Raw genomic sequence first — 12,225 nt, 5'->3', positions numbered from 1 at the left:
TCAAGCAGTTTCTTTAACTGATTCAGTGACAGCAGGTCAACGCTGCCTAATTAAGGAAGGTAATGACGTGGTGTGACTCGATCCTGTCTGTAGTCATGCTCATTCGCCTTGAGAGTCCTAATAAATGCCGATACATGACATCACAGCAAGCTCTTGTCATGCAGCGTCACAACCCGTTGTACAGTCAGTTAGTCGTGTGGTGTTTACCTGAGGATGTACCTGTCTGGTATACCATCTCCATGACATGTCAATGGTGTTTACCTGAGGATATACCTGTCTGGTGTACCTGCTGCTGTCCTGTACCATCTCCATGACATGTCAATGGTGTTTACCTGAGGATATACCTGTCTGGTATACCTGCTGCTGTCCTGTACCATCTCCATGACATGTCAATGGTGTTTACCTGAGGATATACCTTTCTGGTATACCTGCTGCTGTCCTGTACCATCTCCATGACATGTCAATGGTGTTTACCTGAGGATATACCTGTCTGGTATACCTGCTGCTGTCCTGTACCATCTCCATGACATGTCAATGGTGTTTACCTGAGGATATACCTGTCTGGTATACCTGCTGCTGTCCTGTACCATCTCCATGACATGTCAATGGTGTTTACCTGAGGATATACCTTTCTGGTATACCTGCTGCTGTCCTGTACCATCTCAATGAAATGTCAATGGTGTTTTGGGGAACATCTCTGAGTGGTTATTTTATTATGAGGTGCAGTGGGGTAGCCTAGTGGTTAAAGCGTTCGCTCGTCGCGCCAAAGACCCAGGTTCCATTCCCCACATGGGCACATTTTTTGAAGCCCGTCACTGGTGTCCCCCGCCGTGATATTGCAGGAATATTGCTTAAGGCGTAAATCTAAACACACTCGCTCACTATTTTATTGTGAAGATAATTTAATATCCCAAGTAAAGAGTCCAATTCTTGAAGGTTTATGCGTCAAGAACACGCGGAGGGTTTAGTCATAGGTGACTGAAACGATCTCAGATGGTGTTATCTGTGTACATTCTCCCATCTTGCCCTGTGTCAACATGTTCACTCTGGACACTGATTTAACAGTCACCTGAAGAAGGAACACAGTTAAAGTACTGTCGGAAATAGAAAAAAACTGTTTTAGGCTGTCACTCTGTTTCCCTAAACTTTACACAGTTGGATATAGCAAATGTCGAAATAACCCACATCGGCCTAACAGGGCGTTAAATGGAATGCGTAATACGATATCCAGAAAAGCTTGTTTACTCGTAAAATCAGGCAAATCTGCTTAAAGCAATAGATCATACTATAGATATCAAATAGGCGCTCGGCCAGGTATGACGATGGACCGTCAACTCTCCTGGCATGAAATGCATGTGCTGCCTACAAGGGGTCATCTCAAAGATATTTTATACTTTTTCTTGTGTGTTGGAAATGTTTCATCTATTGATTAACATCTAACGTGTCTTCATTTCCTGAAGTTTTATTTTATCTTAGCTGTTATCTCTATCCCTCAGCCCGACCCCAACCACCATCCATGACACCTGTCCTGGTTTTGGTTTTTAGACGACCCCTCCTAACTGTTTGTTTTTATAGTGATAGAGAAACTCAGTAGTAGCTACATCTTTAATGCAGAATTAAGTGATTATTTTAATTCAGAATTAAGTGATTATTTTTTACGTCAGCTATCGTTTATAATGAAGCATTTCAAAATGGGCATTTAAAAAGTGTCCTTTGAAATGCACACTAATTTGCCTAAAGCCATGGTCTGTTCCAAATAATTCGCTTTGGACCGCTCATTTCTGCACTGATGTCTCCTCAGTAAAGTTCTTGTTTTTCTGGATATCTCCCTATCACTATACAGACTGTAGTTAGGCCGAACTTAGTTTAACATATATTTCACACTTTCACATATTAACTGCATACATTATAGATATAAGTGTGAAAAGCAGTGTTTGTTCTATTCCCGACAGTACTTTATCTCTGACACCTCGTACAAAGAACGTTGTTATTCATAAATCCATAAAACGTGTCATGTATTTGTCCAACTTGTAAATCACTTTCAGAACTTGATACTTGATGCACTTTCGCTATTTACAGAGGTCGCTTGCAAGTATAATGACGTATATTTCAAATAAATTGTAATGTTTCAAGGGTATTTCAGCTTGTTAGAATCCAAACGCTGCCTTCAAGCCAAACCATTAGAATTCATTACTCTTTCAAGACAAACAAAGAAGCCCATGGCGGCTGGTTTTAGAGCGGCGACGTATGGGTGTTTTCATAACGGTTTTGTTTTCAGCTCAAGCCCGGTCCTACTTGGTATGGACATATTCTGTATGATCCCCTACTGTTTGTTCTTACAGAATGTGTATAATCTAACGTAGTGCTAGAGCAGAGACCAAGAGACAAATACAGACGTCACAGGTACAAGAATGTGGAAGGGATGGGATGTCCGCAGCCCACAGGCTGCATGTGATTGCATTGTAAGGAGTAAACCATCCAGTATAGGGCTGATATGTAAGTTCGGGCCTCCTGTGATACTGTATGCTGTGTGAAGGACGTGTGAACGACGTGTGATGGCAACAGTCCTTCCTAAGACTGCATTGTAAGGAGTAGGCCATCCAGTATTTGGCTGATATGTAAGTTCTGGCCTCCTGTGATACTGTATGCTGTGTGAAGGACGTGTGATGGCAACAGTCCTTCGTAAGACTGTATTGTAAGGAGTAAGTCCGCTCAACTTCAATAAGGGGATGATGTACAAGCTCTGGCCTCCGGTGCTTCTGTATGATAGACAGTTGGACAGTCGATTAATGAATGAACGAAATGTATATTTATGAATGTTTAATCGCGCTGAGGATGTATACACGATTTAGTCATCCATACACGATGACTTGATGCCAGTTGCAACATATATTTGGGATTTCACTTTCTCAGTAAAGTACAAAATCTAGTACTTTTTTCCCATCCGGGATTCGAACCCACACCCTCAGAGTAGCTTTCGGCCGTGGGAGCCGAGTCAATTTACACTTATCAGAGGGTACACAAAGCCTGAAGTGCAATTCCAAATGTAATAGTCAGGTCGTAAACGATCGAGGACTTTGTATTTTTATCACGCTTCCGAGATCGTGTTCATGTTTGCTAACTTCTCAAAACATGATTACATCTTATGACATACATGTATTGTGTGTAAAAACAATATATATTGTAGTTACAAGTTCATATTAATGTATTTTGTCGTAAGATTTAATGGTTATGATTCGCTCCAGATATATGCTCGAATTGTCCCGCGATCTCCAGGCGATTACGTCATCAAAACATGTGTTGTTGATTCAGAGATTGTTTATACATTAAATCTGCTGAAATATAAATGGATATTTGAAAAGTACTTACGCAGGCGTGTTCCTGGAGGTGGTAACTTGTAAACTATATCCGTTTAATTTAATGTCACGTCTTATTTGGATGTTAGATCGCATTCTTCTCGCTCTAACGTTCGGCGTCTTCTGCTACATGCATTACCGGAAGTACGATGACGTCATATAGCATACTCTCGTTCTAAAGCAGTTAGAGAGACAACAGACTCAACGTAAGTTGTAGTGTTTTTGGGCTGAGATTTATTTTAGGAAATTTTGCATTACTAGAGTTTTATATTTGAATTACTAATAACTACAGTGCTGCATTCTTGGCTCTGCCTTTGCGCACAGAAGTTATTCTTGTTAAAGTGAAAATTTGGAAGTTTATAGGAATAATAGATCTGCAGTACTCTGACCTGTCATAACGGACAAGTCGGTAAACTAGCAAAGTTTATTCACTCTTGCAGTTGCCTATCCTTGAATTGCTATTGTCATCTGTAAAATAAATAACAACAACAGCGAGTAAAGATTCACTGACTTTATTTATTTGTTAGAATTTTCTTTTAATCCGTTTTTACATATATCTTCAAAACTGACGGTTGGGATGGGACATAAAACATATCCTGATTACCACGTCCCCCACCCCCAACCCGTTACAGTTTAATGGTGTCAGAAGTGGGATTCTCTTTTTGTATAAGTACATATGATGTGGAAATTTTACTCAGCTTATTAGTGTAATTATGGATGATTATCAAAATAGTTTTTCTGATAAACTCTATGCAATGGAAGGCCCTGCAACTAACTTAAGGTCACGTACCAAACGTATTGTGGATAATCAAAACAGCATCCAGGTCGCGAGAGAATATCGCAGACCATTGGAAGATGGTGCCACAAGAGAAGATAGCGCCAGGGCTGTTGATCCGAGTAGGTCCTTCAGTGAAGGCGACTTGCAGGGTCATGGCAGGCAGCAACATTTTCAGTGTGATTCGCAGTCGCTTGACTCGAACAGGCAAAAGTACTGCTCACCATCTTTGCATGACAATGTGTCATACAGACCTCTTGGAAGGAATGACCATCCTTCTCAGCAAATGGCCAGTCACAATGAGATGAACATGGTTAACATCATGGCACAGCTCTCAAACACAGTTTTGAGCTTAGCGGAGCGGGTTAGTGCCATGGATGTCAGACAAACTGATTCTAGAGCTACTCCTGTGGCGCGGATCTCTTTGCACTTGCCAAAGTTCAGTGGTAAAGGGGATTATGCTGCCTTTGAGGCTCAGTTCAGGAATGTGGCTAGGCAATCACATTGGACTGACCAGCAGTGTGCTGATATGTTAGGATGCGCTCTGGAAGGAGCAGCACAGGTGTTTTATGCCAGATTACCTGAGCGTAGTCGCTATGACTACCAATGGCTTGCAGATACCCTTCGGAGACGATATGGTAGAAGTTTTCCTGAGGTTAAGCAGGAAGAATTACTAAACCGAAATCGTAACCCTGGTGAGTCAATAGCAGACTTGAGAGATGATGTTTGGCGACTTGTCCAGGAAGCCTATCCTGATCTGGATGATGGCCTCCAGGAGAGATTGGCGCTAGATGCTCTGAAAAGAGCAGTTGACAAAGATCTCCGTCTCCGGTTCCTTGACCAGAGTGTTTGCACACTACAAGGAGCAGTTGATGTTGCAGAAAGGTATGAGTCTGTATTGGGCGGACCAAACTGTCGAACCACTCACAGGTCTGTGAAAGCCACTGCATACACACGACCTGCGGAGAAGAAAGTACATTTTGAGTCGCCGGATAGAACTGAGGATAAACTTAATGTTTTGTCAAAACAGCTGGCAGACTTACAAAAAACTGTTGACAGATTGTCTCAAATGCAAGGAAGTGGTAGTTCAAAGGGACAAAACAGTTCAATGAGTCAAACTCCTTATGGCAGTCCAGGGCGTACCCAAAATAGGGGCATGCGCAGCGCTCAGAGTCCATCTAGGCATGACAAGAGAGCAAATTCATTTTGTTCAATCTGTCATAGACCAGGACATTGGACATCACAGTGTGTGAGTCAGTCAACTGGTAGAGCAACTCCGCAGCATGCGCAGGGAAATGCCAACCCGCCATCTCGGACTTAGGTCGGGATTTGGCGGATGGCAATGTTACATTGAATCCTAAGTTAACAGACTCAAGTGGTCAGCTGGAAAAGGAGGTGATTGCAGCAGAGACGCAACCCAAAAATTTTCTCACACCTGATTCTCAGCAAGTTATTGCAATGATGAGACCTTGTTTTAAAATAGGTGATGAAGGCCAGTTAGTGAATATCAAACTGGATAATACTTACATTACTTTGTTAGTGGATACTGGTAGCCAAGTGTCTTTGATATCTCCGAGATCTTACAAGCGTCTTCCTCGTTCTGTTTCACTGAGTCCTATTACTTTGTCCTTGGAGGCTGTTAATGGAACCTCATTTCCTGTAAAAGGAATATTCAAGGCATTGATGACTTTAAGTGAAGACATGGAACCTACGCAGGAAGAATTTCTTGTAGCTGAGATTGAGAACTCGTTCGAAGTTGATGGTATTTTGGGAATGGACATACTCACTGATCTAGGTGCTGTAGTTGATCTTGCAGATCACAGGATCAAGTTACAGGAATTTGGTTACCTACTTTTGCAGCTGACAGAACTGCAGTAGTAGCTGAAGATACCTTGCTTCCACCACAGTCAGTGTCTTATGTTAAACTGTCATTACCAAATAATCAACAGAACAATAATGTTCTTGTAGAGCCATGTAAGGAGATTTTAGCACAATGTGGTCTTCTCACGAGTAACAGTGTTGTGAAAAGGGCTAATACAGCATATGTTAAACTCATTAATGTGACAGACAACCCAATTACTCTGGCTTCTAGTAGAATTTTGGCTCAGTGTCAAGGTGTTACTTTGTCCTCAAACAAAAACATCAAGAGAATTGCAAAACTTCAGGTAAAAAATGCAGTGATTCCTGATTATCTGAAAGATCTGTATGACAGAAGTAAATCTAATCTTGATGAATCTCAACAGGAGGAATTGAAAAATGTCCTGGGTAGTTATCAGAGTACTTTTGCTAAGAATGATGATGATTTAGGGCGCACTGGGTTGGTAAAGCACACTATCAATACAGGTGATGCGCAACCAATTAAGCAGGCCCCTAGACGCCAGGCACTTGCAAAACGTGAAGTAGAGCAAAGAGAAGTTGCTCGAATGTTGGAGCAAGGTGTGATTATACCCTCTACTAGTCCATGGGCTTCACCAACTGTTTTAGTGCAACGTAGTGATGGCCGATACAGATTTTGTTGTGACTACCGGTTGTTGAATCTTTCAACTAAGAAAGATTCATACCCTCTACCGAGAATAGAAGACTGTATTGATAGTCTAGGTGGTGCGAAACTATTCTGCACTATGGACCTACAAGCAGGATATTGGCAGGTAGAGATGGACTCTAAAGATCGTGAAAAGACTGCATTTGTCACAAGATCAGGGTTATATGAGTGGACTATTATGCCATTTGGTCTGTGCAATGCACCGAGTGTGTTTGAACGGTTGATGGAGACAGTGCTCAGAGGTCTACAATGGGTAGAATGCCTCTGTTTCCTTGATGACATAATTGTCTTTGGAACTAATTTTGAGCAAACTCTCCAACGATTCAAAATGGTCTTAGACAGACTTACAGCAGCTGGATTAAAGCTTAAGCCAAAGAAATGTCACTTGTTTCAGACCAAAGTGAACCTTTTAGGACATGTGATTTCAGCAGATGGAATCCACACACAACCTGAAAAATTGAGGCTGTAAAAGAATGGCCTACACCAAAATGTCGAAAAGATGTTTTGAGATTTTTGGGTTTGGCAAACTACTACAGGCGGTTTGTTCAAAACTTTTCTAAAATTGCAAGACCCTTAACCAGACTTACTAGTGAACTAGTTGAGTTTCAGTGGAGTGAAGAAGCAGATGAAGCTTTTATGAGCTTAAAACTCGCTCTCACTTCTGCTCCGATTCTTGGTTTTCCTCAACCAGATGGCCAAGTTATCATTGACACTGATGCTTCAGGTGAAGGACTCGGCGCAGTGTTATCACAAGTACAGGAAGATGGGGAAGTTGTTCTGGGATATCTCAGTAAGACTCTCTCTGCTGCTGAGAGGAACTACTGTGTTACCCGATGTGAACTTCTTGCAGTAGTGACTGCTTGCCGGTATTGGCATCCATATGTATTTGGACAGCCTGTGATTATTAGAACTGATAATTCTGCTGTGGCTTGGGCAAAGCGGATTAAGAAACCTGTAAATCAGATGGCCAGGTGGTTTCAAGAGCTAAGCAATTATGACCTACAGGAGATTCATAGGCCAGGGCGCATTCATTGGAATGCGGATGCCTTAAGTCGTCAACCTTGTGTACCATGTGCTCAATGCAAACGGGAGAATGGACCTTGCAGCAAACAATGCGCTGGTCTTGATTCATCTCCAAGATTTTGTGGTGCAGTGACAAGGTCCAAGTTGGTAGAGGCAGGGAGTATGAACCAAGCTGTTCATTATGAACAACTGTCGCCCGATGAATTGAAAAATCTTCAGTTAGAGGATAATGATATTGCACTCATCTACAAAGCTAGAGCTAATAATATCAAGCCGCAGTGGAAGGAGGTGTCTGGAACTTCAAATGCCTGCAAGGCTCTGTGGGGACAATATGATCGATTATCTATTAGACAAGGAGTACTCCATAGGAGATGGGAGAACAAAGATGGCAGACGATGGCACTGGCAGATTGTCATGCCAACTTGTAAACGTCGCCTTATCCTCACCCAGAATCATGATTCTCCATTAGGAGGCCACCTAGGGGTGGGGAAAACTCTCCAAAGATCCAACGGTCGTATTATTGGATTGACATGAAAAGAGACATTAGACAACACGGTTCTAAGTGTGATAAGTGTACTGCTCAGAAACGACCCTCGAAGCAGAGAGCACCCATGAAGCAGTATGTAAGTGGCTCACCTATGGAGCGACTAACAACTGATATTATGGGACCGCTCGATCCTACACAGTCTGGTAACAAGTACATATTGGTGGTTACCGATGCATTCACAAAATGGACAGAGGCTTACGCCATGCCAAATATTGAGGCGAGAACAGTAGCGAAGAAGATAGTGGAGGAGTGGGTTTGTAGCTTTGGTACACCTGCACTGATACACAGTGACGATGGCAGACAGTATGAGGCTACCCTCTTCCAAGAACTATGTAAGTTGCTTGGCATTGTGAAGACAAGGACAACAGCTCTGCGACCGCAAGCCAATGGCCAGGTTGAGCGTTTTTACCGTACCTTCAGTGCCATGTTCTGCATATATGCAGATGGGAAACATAAATCATGGGACAAACATCTTCCGTATGTCATGGCAGCTTACAGATCTTCTAGCCACGAGTCTACTGGGTTTACGCCAAATGAACTTACACTGGGCAGAGAAGTACGATTACCAGTCCAACTGATTACTGGGAATCCTAATGAAATGGCTTTGAAACATGATGAGTATGTTGAGGAATTAAGGGAAAGGTTTGAATATGCCTTTGAGTCTGCTCGTCGCTGCCTTAAACATTCTTCAGAAATAAGGAAGAAAAGGTATGATGTGGGAACTAAAGATTTTCTGCTCAAAGTTGGACTACCAGCGTGATAATATAATCCTGGGAAGAATCTCCCATCCAGTAGGAAGTTCATTCCTTGCTGGAAGAAGGGATGGGTTGTCATCAAACAGATTCATGATGTGACTTACCGGATACAAAATGTCCATGCCAACAGACTTCTGCCTTATGAGGGAGATGCTCCTCCAACATGGTGGACTTCTCAATAATTCTCACATGTTGATAGCGTACCGTTATTTCCCATGAATCTGAAAACAATTACTTATTTCCTTATATGCTTTTGTTTTGCGAGAGTTGAATGTTGCAGTTACATTGTGGATGTAACAGATCCAAATGAGATCTGAGGAAGGTTTTAGCATGGAAACTGAATGTTAAACGACTTATCTTTTAAATGGTGAAGATTTAAAATTTGGGCTTGCTGTAAGCTTTCTAATCTATTTACTAGATATGGTTGTTAGGTGTGGATTTTACTCTTGTTCTCTCTACGGAGGCTGATGAAGGATCATAATTCATGAGAGTATCTAGAATAAAGAAAAGGTGATAAGCACTGTTATCAGTTGCAACATATCTAATGTAAGTGTTACTTACTTCTTTGCAATCGCAACAATGGCTGACATTTTAGATCTTGGAGTGGAAGAAGATGAGGTGATGGATTTGGTGAAGGACGAAAGGATGGTGAAGGAGGGGGCGCCAGGGATGAAGTTCGTAAAGTTCATTCCGAACATGGACTGCCCTGCCTGTCTAGTTACAAAGACGTTCCCATCAAGATGTGTGTTTGAAGAGCACTGGGCGCAGACGCACCAAAGGATGCATAAGACATTTGCATGCCCTGTTAAGAGGTGCAAGAGCTCACGTTCCTCAATGAAAGCTTTAAAATATCATGTAGCCCATTCCCATGACAAGTCAAATGTCATCACTTCAATGTTGACAAACTGTGTGCTGAGGTGACCGTGGAGGTGGAAATAAACGAGAATTTTGTTGACCCTGGGGTCTACTGTTTATCATGGCAAACATGGCGACCCCGGGGCAAGAGGGCGGGCAAGAAGGGGAAAGCAGCAAAGTCCTCAGCCTCTTGCTCTGCCCTGTCTGCTCACAAGCCACAAGCTGTTCATCCAGAACCAACTGAGTTAGATAAACCCACACCTATGCCAACTGTGTCGGATCTGCAGAGGGAAATTGCAGCTCTTCGAGAGCGCAACACTATCCTGCAACAGGCCCCTGCTACTCGGCCTGGGGCGCAGTGGCCATCCTGCCAAGACATCCCAACTAACAAGCCCCAGTTGGATGAATTCATCGCCAAAGGCTGGGAGGTGATGGCGGTGCTGCAGTCAGCTGAGGGGAGGCGTTTCCAGCAACAGTTGGACCAGCGTTGCGCAGCTGATGCTTTTATTAGAAGCATGTCTCAGGGCAGTGGCAGCCAACGGGCATAGGATAAACGAGACAAGGGGTGCATACTGTGTCTCAGTGTGGAGGATTTCAATTTTGTTTCATTTTCTCGGATGTTCTTATCACATTTCTTTTCGTCTTCTCATCTTTTCTCTTTTAATTTCCTGGAGATGTTTTCATATGTCTCATATTCATGTAGGAAACCGACGGCACCATAACTTGGAAAGTACAAACCAAGAGCAATTCAAGGACTAATGAACTGTGTTTGCAGGACAAGAGTGTTTTTGAAAGATGAAGAACTGTGTAGTACAGACTGATGATGGACAATATGTTCATGGAACCAGTTTTGGGCTACCTCATTGTGACATTTAAAATGAGAGGTGATCTATATTTTCTTGGATATATATTCATATTCACTGGATATGTGTAAGTATATGAAATGTGCATAAGAATTAACGCAAGGTAAGGAATTAATAATGTATGTACATAACATGATATTATGTAACATGTATTTATCTGAAATGCATAATTGTATTGTTTGAATTGTATTGTTATCCTCACCTTGTAACTTTAAGGGCAAACTGCAAAATAGGATAATATAGCTGTATTAATGTAAATATGTTAACTCGGGATGAGTCTTCTTTCAAAAACGTGGCTATTGAAATAGTCAGGTCGTAAACGATCTAGGACTTTGTATTTTTACCACGCTTCCGAGATCGTGTTCATGTTTGCTAACTTCTCAAAACGTGATTACATCTTATGACATACATGTATTGTGTGTAAAAACAATATATATTGTAGTTACAAGTTCATATTAATGTATTTTGTCGTAAGATTTAATGGTTATGATTCGCTCAAGATATATGCTCGAATTGTCCCGCGAGCTCCAGGCGATTACGTCATCAAAACATGTGTTGTTGATTCAGAGATTGTTTATACATTAAATCTGCTGAAATATAAATGGATATTTGAAAAGTACTTACGCAGGCGTGTTCCTGGAGGTGGTAACTGGTAAACTATATCCGTTTAATTTAATGTCACGTCTTATTTGGATGTTAGATCGCATTCTTCTCGCTCTAACGTTCGGCGTCTTCTGCTACATGCATTACCGGAAGTACGATGACGTCATATAGCATACTCTCGTTCTAAAGCAGTTAGAGAGACAACAGACTCAACGTAAGTTGTAGTGTTTTGGGGCCGAGATTTATTTTAGGAAATTTTGCATTACTAGAGTTTTATATTTGAATTACTAATAACTACAGTGCTGCATTCTTGGCACTGCCTTTGCGCACAGAAGTTATTCTTGTGAAATTGAAAATTTGGAAGTTTATAGGAATAATAGATCTGCAGTACTCTGACCTGTCATAACGGATAAGTCGGTAAACTAGCAAAGTTTATTCACTCTTGCAGTTGCCTATCCTTGAATTGCTATTGTCATCTGTAAAACAAATAACAACAACAGCGAGTAAAGATTCACTGACTTTATTTATTTGTTAGAATTTTCTTTTAATCCGTTTTTACATATATCTTCAAAACTGACGGTTGGGATGGGACATAAAACATATCCTGACTATAGCATATGTTGCATTTGACCTTTTTCTAAATGACTTTGTGTAATCATTAGTACCGGTTACTTTATTTCGAGGAACAACAATTATTCCGTTGCCCATTTCGAAAACTCAGGCTCACTCATTTCTGTCTGCCTTCCCGAGGTCTTTTCTAGACGAAAGAGCTCCAAATGCTCCTTGTGCTCTGAATAAAGAGCTCCAAATGGCTCCTGTGTCCTGAATAAAGAGCTCCAAGTGGCTCCTTGTGTCCTGAATAAAGAGCTCCAAGTGGCTCCTTGTGTCCTGAATAAAGAGTTCCAA

General features: G+C 41.7%; 1 long non-coding RNA gene across 1 annotated transcript; it reads right to left on the bottom strand.

Annotated features, from left to right (window-relative positions):
* Positions 1–3,383: 3,383 nt before the first annotated feature.
* Positions 3,384–5,920, bottom strand: LOC124266552. Its single transcript, XR_006895797.1, has 2 exons — positions 5,659–5,920; positions 3,384–5,090 (listed from the first exon to the last, which is right to left on the bottom strand). It is a non-coding gene; the product is annotated as an uncharacterized LOC124266552 (long non-coding RNA).
* Positions 5,921–12,225: the final 6,305 nt, after the last annotated feature.

Source organism: Haliotis rubra, unplaced genomic scaffold (assembly GCF_003918875.1).
Source record: "Haliotis rubra isolate DU_JTF1 unplaced genomic scaffold, ASM391887v1 Scf1264, whole genome shotgun sequence".
Taxonomy (NCBI): Eukaryota; Metazoa; Mollusca; class Gastropoda; order Lepetellida; family Haliotidae; genus Haliotis; species Haliotis rubra.
This window is presented reverse-complemented; position numbering and strand designations above follow the sequence as displayed.